Here is an 18467-nt window from a genome sequence, read left to right as displayed (position 1 = left end):
ATTCTAATAGGTGTGGATTATTACTGGAAGGTGGTAAGGGGGAAAAAGATTGAATTAGGACAGGAAATTTGTGCGATTTCTACTATGTTTGGATGGGTCCCAGTTGGCCTTCAAGATAAAGAGAGCGAAATAGTATCTCAAAACACGGCAATAGTAAACCTTTCTTCTTGCGTAACTGATTCATTGCGATCGTTATGGACTTTAGATTTGCTGGGCCTTACCGATGACTCAGCGATTTCTAACGAGGCGAGAGAAATGATTCAGAGCTTTGAAAAGGAAATACGGGTAGAAGGTAATAGATACTATGTCAGTTTATCAATAGGTAATAGTAGTATGTCAGTTTATTATGGAAATCGGAAGCAGGGCAATTAGAAAATAATTTCGGAGTAGCATTAAGACGATTTGAAAGTCTTAAAAATAGACTTATTAGAAATCCTGAGATTTATCAGCAGTATAAATCCGTAATTGAAGAGCAAATGAAGGAGGGTATAGTTGAGAAGTGTTCACAGGAAATAACGGAGGCATCGTATTTTATGCCGCACAGGGAAATAATAAAACCTAAGGAAACCACAAGTTGTAGGATTGTTTACGACGCGAGCTCTTCTAGAACTAATGGTGTAAAGTCTTTAAATGATTTTTTAGACATTGGACCTAGTTTGATCCCCGTGGTTTTGGACATAATTTTAAAATTTCGGAAATATGAAATTGCTTTCAGTGGAGATTTAGCTAAGGCCTTTTTAATGATAGGAATCTTAGAAAAGGATAGGAATATTTAAAATTTCTTTGGTTCGGGAATAGTGAGGAAAAATATAAAGTTTTAAGGTTTAAACGTCTTCCATTCGGACTTTGCTGTAATCCAGCAATTTTAGCGATGACGATAAAATTCCACATTAAAAAATATAAAAGCACAAATCCAGAAAGTTATGAAATGTTAGATTCCTCGTTATATGTAGACAATTTATACTACGGTGCAGACACTATTGAAGATGCATGTCGATTATCCTCAGACGCGATTAAGATTTTTAAAGACGCTGAGATGAATTTGAGAAAATTAAGGTCAAATTCCGAGGAACTTAATTCCTGGTGGATTGGAAAAGGTTATAACATAGAACCAGCTAAAGAGTCAAAATTTTTGGGCATGATCTGGAACTCTGAAGCAGATAAGATCAAGTTGAATTGCGAATTTTTAGGATATTTATCCCATGACAGTGCTGAGGCCACAAAAAGGATTATTCTCCAAAGGGTGGCCAAAGTTTACGATCCAATTGGTGTGTTTCAACCCTTTGTGATGAAAATGAAAATTCTGTTACAAAAAATTTGGACATTAGGTGTGGACTGGGATGATACCCTTCCATTAGAAATAATTAAGGACTGGAGTCGCTGGCAAGCTGAATTACAGGTGTTGGAGGATTTTTCTCTTCCGAGAAAATATTTTGGTAGTAGTGAAAAATCTAATGTTAGTCTTCATGTATTTGCTGACGCTAGCACTAAAGCGTACGGCGCAGTAGCATACTTTAGATACCTTGATTCAGAAAACATTATTTCCGCCAGTTTCATTACCGCAAAGGGTCGCGTAGCTCCACTCAAGACTATGACTTTACCTCGTTTGGAGTTGATGTCTGCTTTAGTAGCCGCCAAATTGTCTATGTATTTGACAAAGCTGTTTCCTGAACTGTGTCATCAAAAGTTTCTTTGGAGTGATAGCCAAATAACTATCTACTGGATAAAGGAATGTGCAAGAAACTGGAAACCCTTTGTATCAAACAGAGTTTCTGATATTCAGTCACTCACGGATCCTGAATGCTGGTTTCACTGCAGTGGGAGTGAAAACCCTGCTGACCTTTTATCTCGAGGAGAAAATTCCTTTAATCTTGTGAGAAGTTCCCTTTGGTTACAGGGACCTAGCTGGCTTTCTCAACCTGAAACTGTTTGGCCAGTAAATCAACAGACCAACATCGACGAGGAGAGCGTTCAGAACAAAGCAAGGGTGCAAACATCTCTTCATGTTTCTGTTCAAGACGTAGAATCTTCGGCATTACTAGAGTTAAAGCGATTCAGCAGGCTGCTGAAGGTGTATCGAATTACGGCTTATGTTATGCGGTTTACCAACAATATAAAACGAAATTCAGTGAAAGTCAAAGGTCCATTAAGCTCTGTTGAGATTTCGCGAGCTGAGCTCTATTGGGTAAAATTTACACAGCGAAAATACTTTGCGAAAGAGATTCTACATCTATCAAGTGGAAAATGCTTAGAAAAGACATCGTCGATTTATTTACTTAACCCAGAATTGGATACCCATGGTCTTCTGCGTTTAAAGGGCAGACTTCAATTCTCAGACTTTGCTTTCGAAGAAAAACACCCATGGCTGTTACCTTATAAAGATAGATACAGTGAACTAGTAATTTTTGAGTCTCATAACAAATTGTTTCATGCTGGAGTCGAAGCTACCTTAGCCGATATTAGAGAAAAGTTTTGGATCATAAAAGGACGCCAATTCGTCAAGTCCACGTTAAGTAAGTGCTTTTTGTGTAAACTATACAAGGTGCCTGCCGGTACACAGGAAACCGCTCCTTTACCACCTGGTCGTGTTCTTCAATCATCTCCATTTTCTGTAACAGGGCTGGATTATGCTGGTCCCTTTTTTACAAAGGACAGCAAGAATAAACATTATCTGCTTTTGTTTACATGTGCTACAACTCGAGCTTTACATCTAGAACTTGTCCCTTCTATGAGCGTGGAGAATTTCATGCTTGCGTTTCGCAGGTTTATTTCTCGTCGTGGATTATGCTCAACGATATATTCGGACAATGCCAAGACATTTAAATGTGCTGATCTCGAGTTGCGAAAAATTTGGAAGTGTATTCAACATCCATCTGTACAAAAATTTGTTTTCTTCCCACGGTATAACATGGAAGTTTATTGTGGAAAAAGGAGCATGGTGGGGAGGGTTCTGGGAAAGGCATTTTAGAACGATCAAAACTTGTTTAATGAAAATAGTTGGACGTTCTAGTCTCTGTTTGAATGAGCTAGAAACAGTCTTCGTAGAAATCGAAGCCATAATTAATTCAAGACCCATAACGTATGTCTACAATGACCCTTCAGAACCCTCACCGCTAACTCCTGCTCATTTCTTAATTGGTAAACGTTTACTTTCTCTTCCAGTTACAAGAGTGTGCAGAGAAGACTTGATTGGGTCTAGACATTCCTTGATCAAAAGGTATAAACATCAACAAACCTTGTTAAACCACTTTTGGAATAGGTGGAGGAAGGATTACTTGCTTTCTTTAAGATCTGTGAATTTATGTCCACCTACTAAAGTGTCTAGTCAGTTTAATGTTAATGACGTAGTCCTTGTACATGACGACCGTTTACCTAGGAATTTGTGGACACTAGGTAAAATAATAGAAACTTATCCTGGCAGAGATGGTCAGGTTCGCTCGTGTCTCATTAAAACTCAAACAGGTAATCTAAAGAGAGCAGTACAATTGCTGTACAACCTTGAAGTGCATAATTAGCAGTAAAGAGTTACAGTGTAATAATCTGATTTATTGTTTGCACATTTGTCATCTTCTGAATATCTTTATTGATTGTTGCTAAATGTAGTTTAGTTTATATAATTATTGCGAATTTTGATTTAGTATAATGTTTCTTATTTAGTAATTACTTTATAAGTTGATTTAACGTGTTTAAATATTACTTAATTGTTATTTGTAATTTGATGTAGTTTATAGAGTATTCAAATGTTGTGTTTGATTTAGAAATACTGGTTTATTTTGTATTCGGTTTGTGTGAACTTTAACTTCACAGGTGAGGAGTGTTGTAAAGAGAGAAGTAGAGGGCGCTGCTTGGCAGTAGCGTAATGCATGTAAGTAGAAACGAAATATCGTTTGATTAGGCAATATGATTTCTGTGAAGGTAGTCCACCTAACAATAGGACAGTTGTAAATATGTAAATATAACGAATAATAAATAGCATTAGAAAAACTGAACCATCGGATAATTTGTACTTGCTCTACGGGCCGCCATGGATAAATGCAGGTTCGTCACAAACAGAGAGTAGCCTAAAAAGGCGGACGCGTGCTAGCCAGAATCTCTGTTTCTCTCTAAGACGATAGAACGTTGCGGTGAAATACCGCTCTTCCTCATTTGCGTTCAAACATGATTCTAAAGCTAAGTTCTGCCCGGAAGTTATAAGTTGAAATTCAGAAATGATAGGAAAGGAAGTCTAACTCAAACTTTAACTGTTAGGAAAATTAACACAATCCTTACAATATATATGTAAATACGCTTATCAGCTAGCCTGTTCACCGGGGTTCGAACCCCAGACCAAATTACCGTTGTTCTGGAGAGGTTCATGGTTCGAATCCCGGTGAGGGCATTACACTTTTTTCATGTCTCCAGCACAAAAATTGCTAATGACTGTAACAGTGTCACCTGAATTAAGAGGTGGTGGACGATAATTCGTCACACCCATGATTTGGCTATCGTGTCCCTTAATCCCAAGTCACGCTTTAAAGAGGGAATTATATAAGGTATTTTCTTCCTTCTTTTCGCATGCCTTCGTGTTGTAACAAAAGATACTTGCTCGACACGTATTCTAGAAGTCCAGGGTTCGAGTCCTGGCGAGGGCATTGTTCATTTTCACGTCTTCTGCTTAAAAAAAGTAACTCTACACCTTTTTCTATGAAAAAGACACTGCAGTTTCGAGAGCTGTGATAAACGGCTCATTAATGTCTGAAATTTGCCTTTTGAGCCTCTGTTGGAAATTGTTACAGTATCTGAACAGAAGCATTCATACATACGTCTGTCAGGGTTGGCATCTGCTGATTTTTGCACCTTTAAAAGATGCAAATATTTCTCATTTTTGCATTGGATATATGGAAGACATTGGGTGTTTACTTGGACTTTGCCGCGCAAAACTGCATAATAGTTATTGGTTAGTAGCATTCAAAATGACCTACAGAAGAGGCCGAATATCATTCATTGAAGTTCATTTAAAACTTTTAGGATTGAGATTAACTACTACTTAATGCACATTTAGCGGACATTATGTGTTAATAGATCACATACTATTACGTTGATGTTAGATTTAACTATTAAGAAGTTGTATAAGATCGATATTATACAGCGATCTTATCCTACTCAGACCACATCACTTAATAGTTCGTGCAAACCGAAGTTATTTTAGAAGTTATCTGAATACATTAACAGGAATGCCAAAGCAGTGAGATTCTGGAGCTGTACTGGCTTTGTCTATTAGCTTAGCTTGTGATAGGGAAAGAATTTACATTGTGTCCGAATCTGTAAATAAATTTAATTTATAAGTTGAATGTTAAGCTTCGGGAAGAGTTTTGGAGTTTTGGAGTAAATGAATAATGGTGTGGGTTTCAAAATTAATAATAAATCTACGTGATACTTCACTTGGGCAAATCTTACGGCATAAGCAGCGACAACTGTCCAAGGTTTTGATGCATTAATCACAATCCTTCATAATGTGCATCCTTGGTCACACGACACACAGCTTCAGGGTAATCAGATCCTTCTCATGCTCGGTGCAACATATGCGCTGTAACGGTCTGGAATGCATGTTTTATCTGATCACAAACTTTCGCAAGGGACAGGAGAATTGGCGGTATATAAACTCGGTCTTTAGCAAAGCTCCTAAGAAAGAAATCGCATAGTGTTAAATTCGGGGAAAGGGGTGACCAGGAGTGAAGGTTATTCTCTGCTGTTGCAGCACGTTCAATCCAGCAACTACTTTAACAGCCTAGTTGCTTGTTGCAACTAGGGTAAAAACTAAGTTTCCAACATGCCTAGAAATGAGTCACCGATCACAGTTTCTTGTTTGAAGAAAAATGGGCCTTGCACGTTCTCAGGGGATACCGCGCAGGAAACGTGCACGAAACTCACGCTGCACTGAAACCACAGATTTGGATACCTCAAAACGGAGAGCGCAGAGAGCCTTTTCCTGTTGCGGCGCCATCCTGGAAACTGACGCTGCGGTTGCGCAATAAGCAAGGCAAGCAAACAACAGGCAGCACATGAGAAACTTGGACATTTGTGAATGCTTACGGTGTAGGTTTCACCACGGGTAAGGTAATACATCGATTTATAACTAATAATTTAAACCGCACCATTCATTTATAAACAACATGTAAATCATTCTTTCGATATAAGTCCAAACGCATTAGCAAATAATGTTTAGTTAAACTGTGCTATGAAATAAAGTGTTAATAGCAGCAAAATCTTTTAAGTCGGGTATGGGAGTTGAGAAAGATGGGGTTTAAATTTTCAAAGACTACTGTTGTAATATTATATTTACTTTACTTGTTCAACAACCTTGCAAACCAGCATAACATTAAAGGGGTTGTAAACAAGTTAAGACCGTTTTACCCCTTCTAAATCGTGTTCATAATAATCACTTGAAAATGAATTCTGTACTTGCCTCACTGTTACTAACATTAATCAGAACTAATTTCCATCTGTTTCTTTATGATGAGAGCAGAAATCTCTCTGTTCTCTCTCTTAAACAACGTTGAGTGGACTCATCCTGGCTGAGACCACATTTTAAATCAAGGTGCTCAAATACAGTTTCTCCCCAACCGTCGTCCCCTGAGTAAGAAGACAGTTTGTAACAGTGATTAATAAAGATACCAGAAAAATGAAAGACGCAGAGATGAAAATTTCCATTTCAAAAGGGAACTGCCATATCAGTGACACGAAATTCCCTACTTCAGTTCTTTTTTTCAAACCATATTTTCTTTTCAGTTTGTTTTTGAAGAGTTTATTAAACTAATATTTTTATTATAATATCTAAGAATGAGATACGGATGTGTCGGAAAACCAAAGCGCAGTTAAGGAGTCATTGATTCGCTTCAGAAATAAGAATAAAGTAAATATCATGAGATTTTGGATTTAATAATATGTCAAATGATTTACTTTCGAATTAGTTTTGCTATTCAAATTTCAGTGTATGGTATTTATGGTATTTAGTAATTATAATCAAAATATGCAATAATTTATAAATTACAAATGCTAAGGTCATGTTTTATAAATATGTGTTTTTCAAAATATTTTCTTGATACACAATTCTTGTTTCCTGTATTTTTCGTCATCAATTTTTCAGTTCTTACCAACATCACAGAATACTGCTGCTCACCTACTGTTCATACTACTGTTTCAGATGAAGTTTTGGCGAATCGAACATACACAAAGAGGAGAAGAAAAAATAATCATATTTTTAATTTGTGAAAACTGCGTCATTACGTGTAGTTCTTCAATATTGTTTTACACTTAAGCAAACATTAGCTTCTAGGCATTATTCAGCAATTCCTCTATCTCTAACGGAATGTCATTAATGGAAGTAAGACTTTTCAAGCGAGAAAAATATGAAACTTCGCATCATTATTAATCATAGCATTTTTTTAGTAAAACTCTTGTTTAGTTAAAATATTTCATTTATAGAAACTGTATAATAGTACTATTATCTGAAATAAAAAAATTCATTTTTACCATCAATATTACATTTTTGGAATGAAGTCTTGAAAGATTTTTGAAATTATGCATTTCAGATATATAATCTCACGTAGTTACACATAAATTTTTAGCCCAAAGGAGCGTTAGCTCAGAAGGGCTATAAGTTTTGAAATAGGATTTTGCGTTGAATCACTGTAAAAGGCTAAATTACTTTTCAAACGTTGCTACCAAATATTATCGCCGTGTATTATTTTAAAAGAAATTAAATAAAGCAGGATGTGCATGAATATTAGTAAGTTTCTCGCATCGTTAAGAAACGACGGTACTTAGAATCATCCACTTCTGAATAACGTACTCCTCCACCAGAACAAGGCCATCTGGAAGCCCGAATTTTGAATTTTCTTATTATCTATTTCACATTTTGTAAAACGAATTTTTTATTGCTGTTTTATATATTTTGTTTCATTGCTGTTAAATTGAATTTTGTGTGCTTTACGTGCGAAGAACATGATGTTTAATAAAGAAAGGTAACAGACAAAACGTTAATCTAACACTTTTCGGAATTTTTTTCTCATACATAGAAACACTTTGAATTTGTATTCACAGTTAAAATTGTATTCACAAATTGAAGTGAATCTATTTTTATTCTAGCATAGAGCTCTAAAAACTTTTGATTTTTTTAAATTCAAAGGTATTTAAATTTTAAAAAGCGAATTCTTCTTCTTTCCATATTTTTTAATAAAATCAGTGTCTTAATAGCTTCTTGAAGAAAAATTTAAATAGGTTCACTTAATAAATTTATGTAAATAACATTACTTAGTAAAACTTAAGATGGACAGAAGTTTACAAAAATGACCTAAACATTGAAAAGAAGTCATTTTGAGGAAAACAAAAAAAATTACTCTATAGACAACATTAAAAAGTTTGTTTAACTTTCTTGTACCGTAATCATGTTATGATAACTACCCTATAGCCTCAAGTTTCATTTCATTTATCTTTCAAAGACTATTACTTCCTGAATGATTTTATACATAATTGCTTTAAGTTTGAAGAATGCAGTTTATCACTTCTTTCGAAGCTCCTTACATATATTACTGTAAATATTATTAAACTTCGGAATTTTCAGCATTTTCTTTTGACTAAACATGGCTTTAAAACATATAATTCTATTTCTTTTCCAATTTTCCATTATGTTATACCAATAAACCTGTTTTGTAATTTCTTTCTATCCATGTATTTTTCATACATTTAATACTGATAAGAAAGATACTGATTAAAAGCCACTTAAAAGAAATCTCTTGAAAACTGTGCGTCTTAAAAAGTATCTGTCTTAACTTACATTTTTTATTTTAATTTATCAGCGTTTAGCTGTTCAGTAGCATTAGTTAAAAACCTAAATATGTCAAATAGGTTTGAAGTTAAGAATGCTCACTTTATGATTTAAAATCGAAATTGAAGAATCGATTTTCGCAAAGTTAATTTGCCCTTACTCCCGTAACTCGTTGACTGCCGCACCACCTGTATTCAAATGACGGCAAAAATTCTGATCAAGCCTCGTCAGCCATATTCAAATGATACTTATTCGAGTACTTGCGAGGTGAAAAAGGTATGTGAAAAAAATGATTGTAGAATGGTCGAAGAAAGAAATGAAAATTATCGTTGCAGACAGCTGAATTCATTCCATTCACTAAAGTGAATTGTGCTTTCTGAGGTATCAACTTTTCTTTCTTGCTAAACAACCATTTATTGTAAATTATGATTAGTACGATATGCACCATATTTATTATCATTTCATTTATCAGTATCCGAATCAGAATATGACGATATAATTCTATTTTATATTTTCCTGAAATATTTCGGCTGTCCCTCATAGCTACTATTTGAATTCTTCACTGCTAGTATCTGATTCACTTAAAAAATAACTCTACCATTTTTTCGTTCAGACACTGCAAAAAATTAGGGCAACATTTTTTAACACACCAAAAAAAATTTTAAGCATTTGTCATTACAGAAGCAAATATGTGGAAAAGAAGAAATAATTTTCGAATCTCACATACTATGTTAGGTACTTCGTTTTTGAGGACAGATTTTAACCTAAATTAATCTTCCGAAATGTTTTGTTTTAGACATTCAAAACTCTAACTATTAAAAACAATTTGTGCATAGTATAGCAGCGATCGTGGAATGACGGAGATTTTATTACACACTAAAGTGACAGTTAAGATGTTAAGCTAAGTAACTGCTTCCGTAACGCAAATTTTGCTACTTAAAAGTTCATCTCCAGTTGTTACCTCGTAACAAATCGACAAACAATGGAACAATAAAAACGTATGTAGAAACGCTGAGCTACTGTCATCAGTTTCAGCTTTTTGAATCATTACGATAATCTAGGTTCATCAAAGGGTATGTATTAAGGTCAAAAGAGAAAGGAAAAACTGGAATTATATAAAAACTAAACGATTAGCTGAAAATTAAAATAAAATCTTACGCGTTGTAAGGCGTTTTCTCTTAGCTTAACCCGTGCATTCGTATTGTAATTGGAAATATCTAAGGCTATCGATTGGGAGGTCAGGAGTTTGATTACAGGCAAGCCAATGCTGATTCTTCATGTTTCTCGTCTTTCAAAAATGTTATCAAAGGAATTTGCAAATGATATCAGTTTTAATGTTGGGAAAGGATATAAATTATTTTCGAATTATTTATTAATCAATCATTGTTAAATAAATTTAGTTATACTGTTGAATTTGACGATTATTATAGTTTTAATATTGACCATATAAGGGCGAATAAAAGTTTCTATACCATGGTTTTTTGGAACACACTGCAATATGAATATAGATGAAAACGAAAAAAATTAGTTCTTGTGAGTTAGTTATAAATAGTATTAACAGAAGAAAGATTAGTTTATTTTTACATATTTTCATCTAAATATGTTCAGAAGACTTACGACGAAACGCATGATTAATAAAACTTTTCATGTCTTTCAATATACGCCTGGATTTTCATATGAATATGCTCAAACGGCCTTCCTTTAAAAATTAGAAATTACAGATATTCCATGTAGTACATCATATCCACGTATATGTTATAGATGAGTAAAACATCCTACAATGCTTGTAAAAATTAAGATGACTACTGCATGGTATTTAGGAAAAAGATTTGGATCATTCCCTTAAATTACAAATTTACAATTAAAACCACGAAATAGGTATTTTGCAGACTGAGTCTGCTATTACTGGAAAGAGCTGCTGCATGGATGTTGAGCGTTGCATTTGATTTTATACAAATATAATACATATGAAAAAATGATTCTTCCTAATAACCCTAATACTAACATTCGTAACAATGCCTCCTAGTACTATACTTATATCATTGAAAAACTCAACACTTAGAACACATATAATGAAACTGTTAACACTTACATAAGTAAATTTGTTCGTTTTAGTGCGAAAATATTCCATACAATGATCATACATAAACGCATGCCTTTATGCATACAAACAGCAATACTTAAAGATATCTAAAACCAGAAGAATAATTGAGTCATTCAAAGCCTATGTCTGTTCTAGGCTATTAAAGTAACTGAGAGGCAGAAAATGACGAAGAATAAAATATAATCCAATCTTGATTTACCATCGACTAAATAAAATAAAAGCTTGCCAGTAAACCACCGGTAATAACAATTGCAACAGTTACGTAAGATTGGTGCAGGAAAGAGAAGAAGAAAAACGATAATGGCATAACACGTATTGTCAACAAACTCAATTAAAAGCACATATAAAGAAGCAAAATAACAGAGCTGAAAGTGCAATTGCACAGCAATTCCTCCCTAAGTGGGTTTTATGGGCGAATAAAATAGACGTTCAAGAAGTACTGCCTGGTGATTTTCTTGCCTGGCGTTGTGCGTATGGGCTATGAAATAATCGTTGTACACCCACAGATGCATGGATATAGACACCGATATTTATTTTATGAATTTAGCTACTTTAGTATTTCGTAATAAAACTTGTATTTCCAAATCTTACATTTATGCCAAGATATTCATATTTCTCTTCATCGTGTGTAGACGTATATATATCTATGCATGAAGATATGTATCTTCTGCATACATATACTATATATAAATATATGTATCGGGATATTAAAACATATAAATAATCGTCAGCAAATAAAACGTTTTTCTTTATTTTTAAATATGTCTTTCTGAAATTGGCAACGATGAGAGTAAAATTCTAAATATGTAATTGCAAGTTGTGTTTATATTGTGGATATATTGGTGCAAAGCGAAGTACTTGTGTTAATTTAAGAGCATATATTTTGCCCAAAAATGCCTGGTACATATGTGCTAGTCACACCTCCCGCCAAATTTGGCGTTTTTGTTTACCTGGTATGGTAACCATGTGATTTTGAGGAGACCTTTGTTTTATATAGCAAGTGCTTTAAACAGTTTAGGTGTTTTCTGTGAATTTTTGTTTGGTTATTTTCTTATTTCTGTCTTTTGTATGCTTTTATTCCAATGGTAAGGGCACATCTTTTACTTTATTAAATTTCTTTTGTTTACATTTTAATAATTTTTGTTATATTTGCTTTAATTTAAGCCTAACAAGACCGCGAAAACAGGGTTTTCTCGCCAAATTTTTGGGCAGTAATTGTTCTTCAACGTGATGCGTTTAGCACATCTGTTCATAATGGAAAACTGCAATCATTTGCTTTCAATAAAACAGATTCGACTGAATTATGGTGTGTGGCAAGATAAAATACTCTTTCTAAGATTAAAGAAAAACACAAATTTATTTACAGGAAATGCAGGTTCGCTACGAATACGATTTCACATTGCGCTATGTTACGAGAGACACGCTTTTGCCAATCCGCTGAAACACTAAGTATAGGCATCAAAAACTGTAGCTGATTAATAGCCAACAGTTCCATATATATAATAATTAAGAGATAAAAATTAAACCAAAATTAGATCATGAAAGGAGGGCAGCTTTTCAACAGGAAATACTCAAATCAAATCAAAAACAATTCGAAGCTGAAACAAAAATAAATCAGTAAAATTAATAAAACATAATGAACTTGATATAAAATATATAAACTTGTTGAAAATTCCTTGGTCTTTTCTAAGAACCAGCCAAAGAAGTTTCAATAGAACCACGTTTTGGAATTTGGAACTACTCTTAGATACGGCTTCGTTTGGCTACAAATTTCTCGCCAACCCGGCGTCTTATTACTATCTAAATTTTTTGTCCACATTTCGAATTTTAAACCTAAAATGTCTGCAAAAACGCGTTTTTTGGACGCGAAAAACCATATTCTTAACACATATTTTATGCTGAAAATCCGAAACAAAAACAAAAAATTTAGATAGCAAAAACGTAACGTTTCTAACCAAAAATTTTTGACAAGAATCCATGCGCACAGTGATGTGGTTTAATATTAAAAAAATCAGAAAATTGCACAATCTATGCAACAAAGGAATATAGGAATTACGCACGCCTCGCTAAAATAAACTAACATAACAACAATAAATATCAAACAATAGTGTGCACACAGCGTTCTGTTTTAACTTAAAAAAAAATCCGCGAATTGCACAGCATCGGCACTGTGCACAAATCAACAAAATAAACTAAAATAACTAAAATAAATTACAAACAATTAAAAAAACAACAATAACGACAGAAATTCATAGCAAAAGAACAATGAGCATGAAATTATACAAAATAACAACAACAATGAAATAAAATGCACCTACCATTGTGAATGCTTCTTCAAACAGCAGAAATATCAATTTCAAAGATCAGCAAAATAACAACCAACCCGTAATCATTTGCGTGCAAACCCACACAAGTCCATCAGGAACGCCATTCTTCGTACGAGTCCTAATATCAGCTCCTCATTTCGGACACGCCAAACTCCGCTTCAGAAGTCCTAACTCCCACAGAAATTCCAAACATACACTTCGATCCGCATAAATACACCCGTGATCAAAAGACCCGTTAGCAACTCCAACACCGTACCTTTTAATAGTAAATTTACTTTGCACACAATGCAAAATACGCAACTGAAATTTTGCCATTACGTCTTTTATTGACACATAAATCATTTATTATTATTTCCAAACACCGACCAAACTAACCAGCAAAATAATAAATTTTGAACTTCAAAAGGGTTGCCATACAAACAACATCGCTCGAAAAACCATCGCAGAACACACAATCGCGCCCAAAACCAGCGCAAAACACATATCGCCACATTTGGCGACCAGAGGGCGTTTATAAGAATAGTGTCCGGAATTGTATAAAATGATTTCGAGTTCTTGAAAAATATATATATTTAATATTTATTGTTAGCCTTTTCTTTTTTTTTTTCTTACAACTCTTTTTACATCCCTCGTCACCCACATATTATTTCTGTTTTACATGTAAAGACAAATTTAAATTTTCAAACATACAATTTACATGCAAAAAATATTTAAAAACTTTGCACTTTTTTCTACACATTTTAATCCCATTATTTCAACAATTAAAAAAAATAAAAATTTAAAATTAATTTTCTAAATTTTAATTTTTCAAAATAAAAAAAAACGGTTTTTATTTTTCTTTAATTTTATAAACTCCTAATTTTTAAGCAGCTAATTTATTAATGCTGACGAATTTTATTCCGAAAAATTTTTGGGATTAAATTTAATAAAACTAAATTCATTCTTTTCCTTTAATTTACAAATTATATTACGTTTACACCCACAAAACATTGTAATCGCCCTTTTCTAAACAGAATTCTCAGCCATTTCCATGCAATGGACATTTAGACGGACATATGGACCATACACTTTATTCAGCTTTTGATTTCTTCAAATTAATTCATTTGAATAAATACATTCCATGTTATAAATTTTTCGAATTTTTAGGTAGATTGATTGCATTTCACACATTTTTTAAAAATTTTATTTAATTTATTTTTAAGCTGTAAAGCTTCCATTTTTCATATGAATTTTTGTATTTCCTCAATCTGAAATTATGCCTTTTTATTAAAGAATTTGTTTAATATTTCTTTTTAATAAATATATTTCCTAGTAATAAATTTCCTTAAAGTTTGACTTCAACTATTAAATTTGATTTAATGTGTTTCTTTTATTCTGGAAAAATATTTTTTAACAATACCGCTCATTCTTTGATTAGAATTTATTTAGCAAATTGCTTTTATTTTTCCAATGTTTTTTTTCCTCGTTTCTTGCTCGATTAGCTTCCTTTTAATATTTAATATTCAAATATTTGTTTTAGGGTCACATAACAGCAGATTGCATCATGATGTTTAATTTAATTTAAAAAAAATATTTAAACATTTTTATTTTCTTTCACTTTGATTATTTTATTTTAATTCGAAATTCTTAACACTTTTACAATTTCTGAATTTTTCTTTTTGATTTTCTTTTCGGAATTCTTGTGAATTTGAAATATGATCCGATTTTAAATTGCTTTTGATCTGATATGAGTACTTTCTATTGCAAAATGCCCTCTTTCATGAACTGTTTTTGTTTTTATTCTTATCTCTTGATTAATCAATTAATTTCACAACATACTGGGCGTCTTTAATGATAAGCATTATCTGAATCTGAAATGTTCTCAACTTTTATGTATGTATGTAAACTATAAAATAAGTTTCAGATTTTAAAGGTCATTCAAAGGGCTGCTTTACGCTCACTCTGAGTTCGGAGTCAACCAGTCTGCTAATAGTAAAATAGCAAAAATTTGAAAAGCAGCATAATTTAGAATTCCTGATGCAGCATTAGGTGTTAGCGCATAATTTTTTCTTTTTCTTTCTTTTTTTTTTCTTGTGCAGTTTTTTTCGTCATATTAATTTTCAGTTTTCTATACTAAGATGGCTTTACAAAATTTTTCTCTTTTTATTACTAACGTTTGTGTGTTTAATTTAGTCATTAATTGTCATATTCTTGGCGTTTGCGTAACATAAAATTCTATTCAACAGCAAAATCATGAATTACTTAAAATAGCATATCTTTAGGCTTTACGATAAAGTACTGGCGCGGTTGAGATATTTTTTTATTCCGTACAGTGTTTGTTTTGAAATCGTTGAGTTTGCTAATCAAAAATTCGTTAAAGTTTTACAAAATATGGAAAAAAATAAAATTAAAAATAAATAAAAATAAAACACATTCCAAATTCGGGCTTCCAGGTGACCATATTCGGGTGGAGGAATAAGTTATTCAAAATTTGATGGTCATAAGTATCGTTGTTTTTCGTAATGCGAGAAACGCATACATTCATGCAGACTCTTCATTATTTAATTTCTTTAAATATAATGCAGGATGATAATATTTGACGGCAGCAATTTGAAAAATGAAACGGACATTCACAGTAAACAGACGAAAAATGCCGTTTCGAGATTAATAGCCCATCTTGGCTAACGTCCCTTTGGGCTAAATATAAATCTCTAGTGGAATACTAACTTTGTAGAGAAATTAGGTATTTTGGAAGTAGGCAAGATGAAAAATGAGCAACGCCTTCGCCGGGAATCGAACCGCTGACCTCCGGAATACGCGCCCAGCGTGCAGACGACCACGCCACGAAGGCATGCCAAGAAGATGGGAGAAACACCTTATAACTTTATTTGCAATAGCCTTCCTTTGATAAGTCTCCTGCTCGATAAGTCCCTATCTTAGCATTCGCAATGCATCAAAATTTCTTTAGGCTGCGTCATTTCAAGATCAATCTATACATACGACTTCATAACGCTCATGATGTTATAAGGTATTTCTCCCGACTTTTTGGTGTGCCTTTGTGGTGTAGTGGTCTGCATGCTAGGCCTGTACTCCAGAGGTCCGTGGTTCGATTCCCTGCGAAGGGATTGCTCATTTTTCACATCTCTTGCTTCAAAAAATCCTAATGTCTCTACAGTAGCGCCCGAACTAAAAGGGTCGGAAATGATGATTCTTCACACCCAGAATTTGGCGATTGGGTACTCTAAAAACCCCAGTCGCCCTTTAAAAGGGGGAGTATAAAAGGAACTTCTCCCGCCTTCCTAGCATGCCTTCGTTGCGTGGTAGTCTGCACGCTGGGAGCGTATTCCAGAGGTCCGTGGTTCAATTCTCGGCAAGGGCATTCATTGCTTATTTTTCATCTTGCCTGCTTCCGAAAAAAAAATACCTAATGTCTCTACAATGTAACTAATTCGGAAGCGAAACGTTCTATTACTAAACAATTTAAACCGAAACCTTCTGTTGGTGACTGGATAATTGTTCTGTTTACTTCTATTCTCGCTAAGATGTTGCCTGGTGCTGTTCTTCTCAACGCAACTCTTTCCTAAAAATATAATATGTAGAAAATTTTTGAGGTGCATAGCGCATCCACAGTGATCATATGGAAAGAATGTGTGTCCTAAGAATTAATTATCTAGGAATAAAATTATATGTGGAATTAACGGCTACGTCTGTCATTGAGTGTCATGCTTCTAACTCTGCGGTGAAGCCTCTCCGAGTTATTACAACGTAAAGAACCATCGCCAATTCTTTGCAGTTATCTCCAAGTCATCCTATTACTTACATACTTACATATATATGTAAAATTCGACTCGAAAGAAAATATTTTAAGTTAAGTAGAATATAAAGAAGGAAAATAGCAAAAGCTGGTCTTCGAGATACATCGCGATCGTTTAGTTTTGTAGATTACAGGTGTAAGGCGTAAGAGGTTCATTTATTTTGTAACTAAGCATTGCTAATTTGTTCTTCATCATCTGCTCTTACTCTGAAATTTAATTGATTTGAAAGCTCTTGCTACCGATGGAAGTTGTACTAATAAAACCTAAAAATTATTTCCATTCACAAAGAAACATTCAATCCTTAATTTCAATAATAATGTAATTATGGCAATAATATTACATATCTACGTATTCCTTTTCTACCAAGTAACTTAGAATCACTACAAAGTAAACCTAGAAGTTTTTTCTTTTTCCTTAATATTAACCTTTTTCTTCTTTGACATGTTTTTTGAGTTTTTTATAATGGCGAATTTTATAGTACTTTTTACTTTGGGATTTCATATAGGATAAGGTTGCGCAAGGGGTACTACTGCTTAAGCATACCTTTCAAATATTAGACGTAATATCACTCCAACTGCGCCTCTTCTGTCAAAATGAATTACTCCCTAGACAACCGTATGGTTTCACATTATATTCGTCTCCGTGGAATATTTGTAAGGAAGACTTCGAACAGAATGTGATTCAATGCCTAAAAGGCAAAAGATGGGTACTTGTACTGGGCAAAATATGACTACGTGTTGGAGTAGGCACGAAATAAAAATGTATATTTGTGATCATTATTTTAATTAATTGCGTAAATAAATTAATTGAGAAAAAGAAAATGCTATTATAACTGACCAATTTTAAACGTAGTACGACTTGTTATGGATGATGATATTTGGTATACTGGTTGTAAGTCGTATTAGGTTCTTGTTCATAAATTTTATTAATTTTATCCAAGAGATTAAACTTTATGGATTTTATTGTAATAAACATCAGCAAAGACAGCGCAAGGTATTATTATCATCAGCTAAAGTCAAGATATATGGAATTTCCCTCTGTGAAAACGGAGCCTGCAACTGCATGATTTCTTTAATTAGCCATTTCAGTGTTTTCCAAGATTTTATTTAGTTTTATCCTTTTAATTAATCTTGTATTATTTCATTTCACGAAGACAGAATAGAAGAAGAAGAAGAAGATAATTAACAGGAAGAATTTAAAAAATAGACTAAGGAATAAATGTAGTTAAAATCAGTGGGTATGCCCACAAGAAATTTCCTGACAATTTTCTCAATTACTTAATGCCAGTAATCTGAAAAGCAGCGATTGAAGTTACTTTGAAACAAGGGTTTCCTATTGGCAGGAAAACTGGCTGCTACAGCCGTCGGTCTGAAATTGTTTCTCGGAGGAAGCATAAATGTTTGTAAACATATGGTGTGTTAGACATCTTCGCACAT

Source organism: Stegodyphus dumicola, chromosome 6, assembly GCF_044657685.1.
Source record: "Stegodyphus dumicola isolate Sdum_Otavi_A_Nest chromosome 6, ASM4465768v1".
Lineage (NCBI taxonomy): Eukaryota > Metazoa > Arthropoda > Arachnida > Araneae > Eresidae > Stegodyphus > Stegodyphus dumicola.
This window is presented reverse-complemented; position numbering follows the sequence as displayed.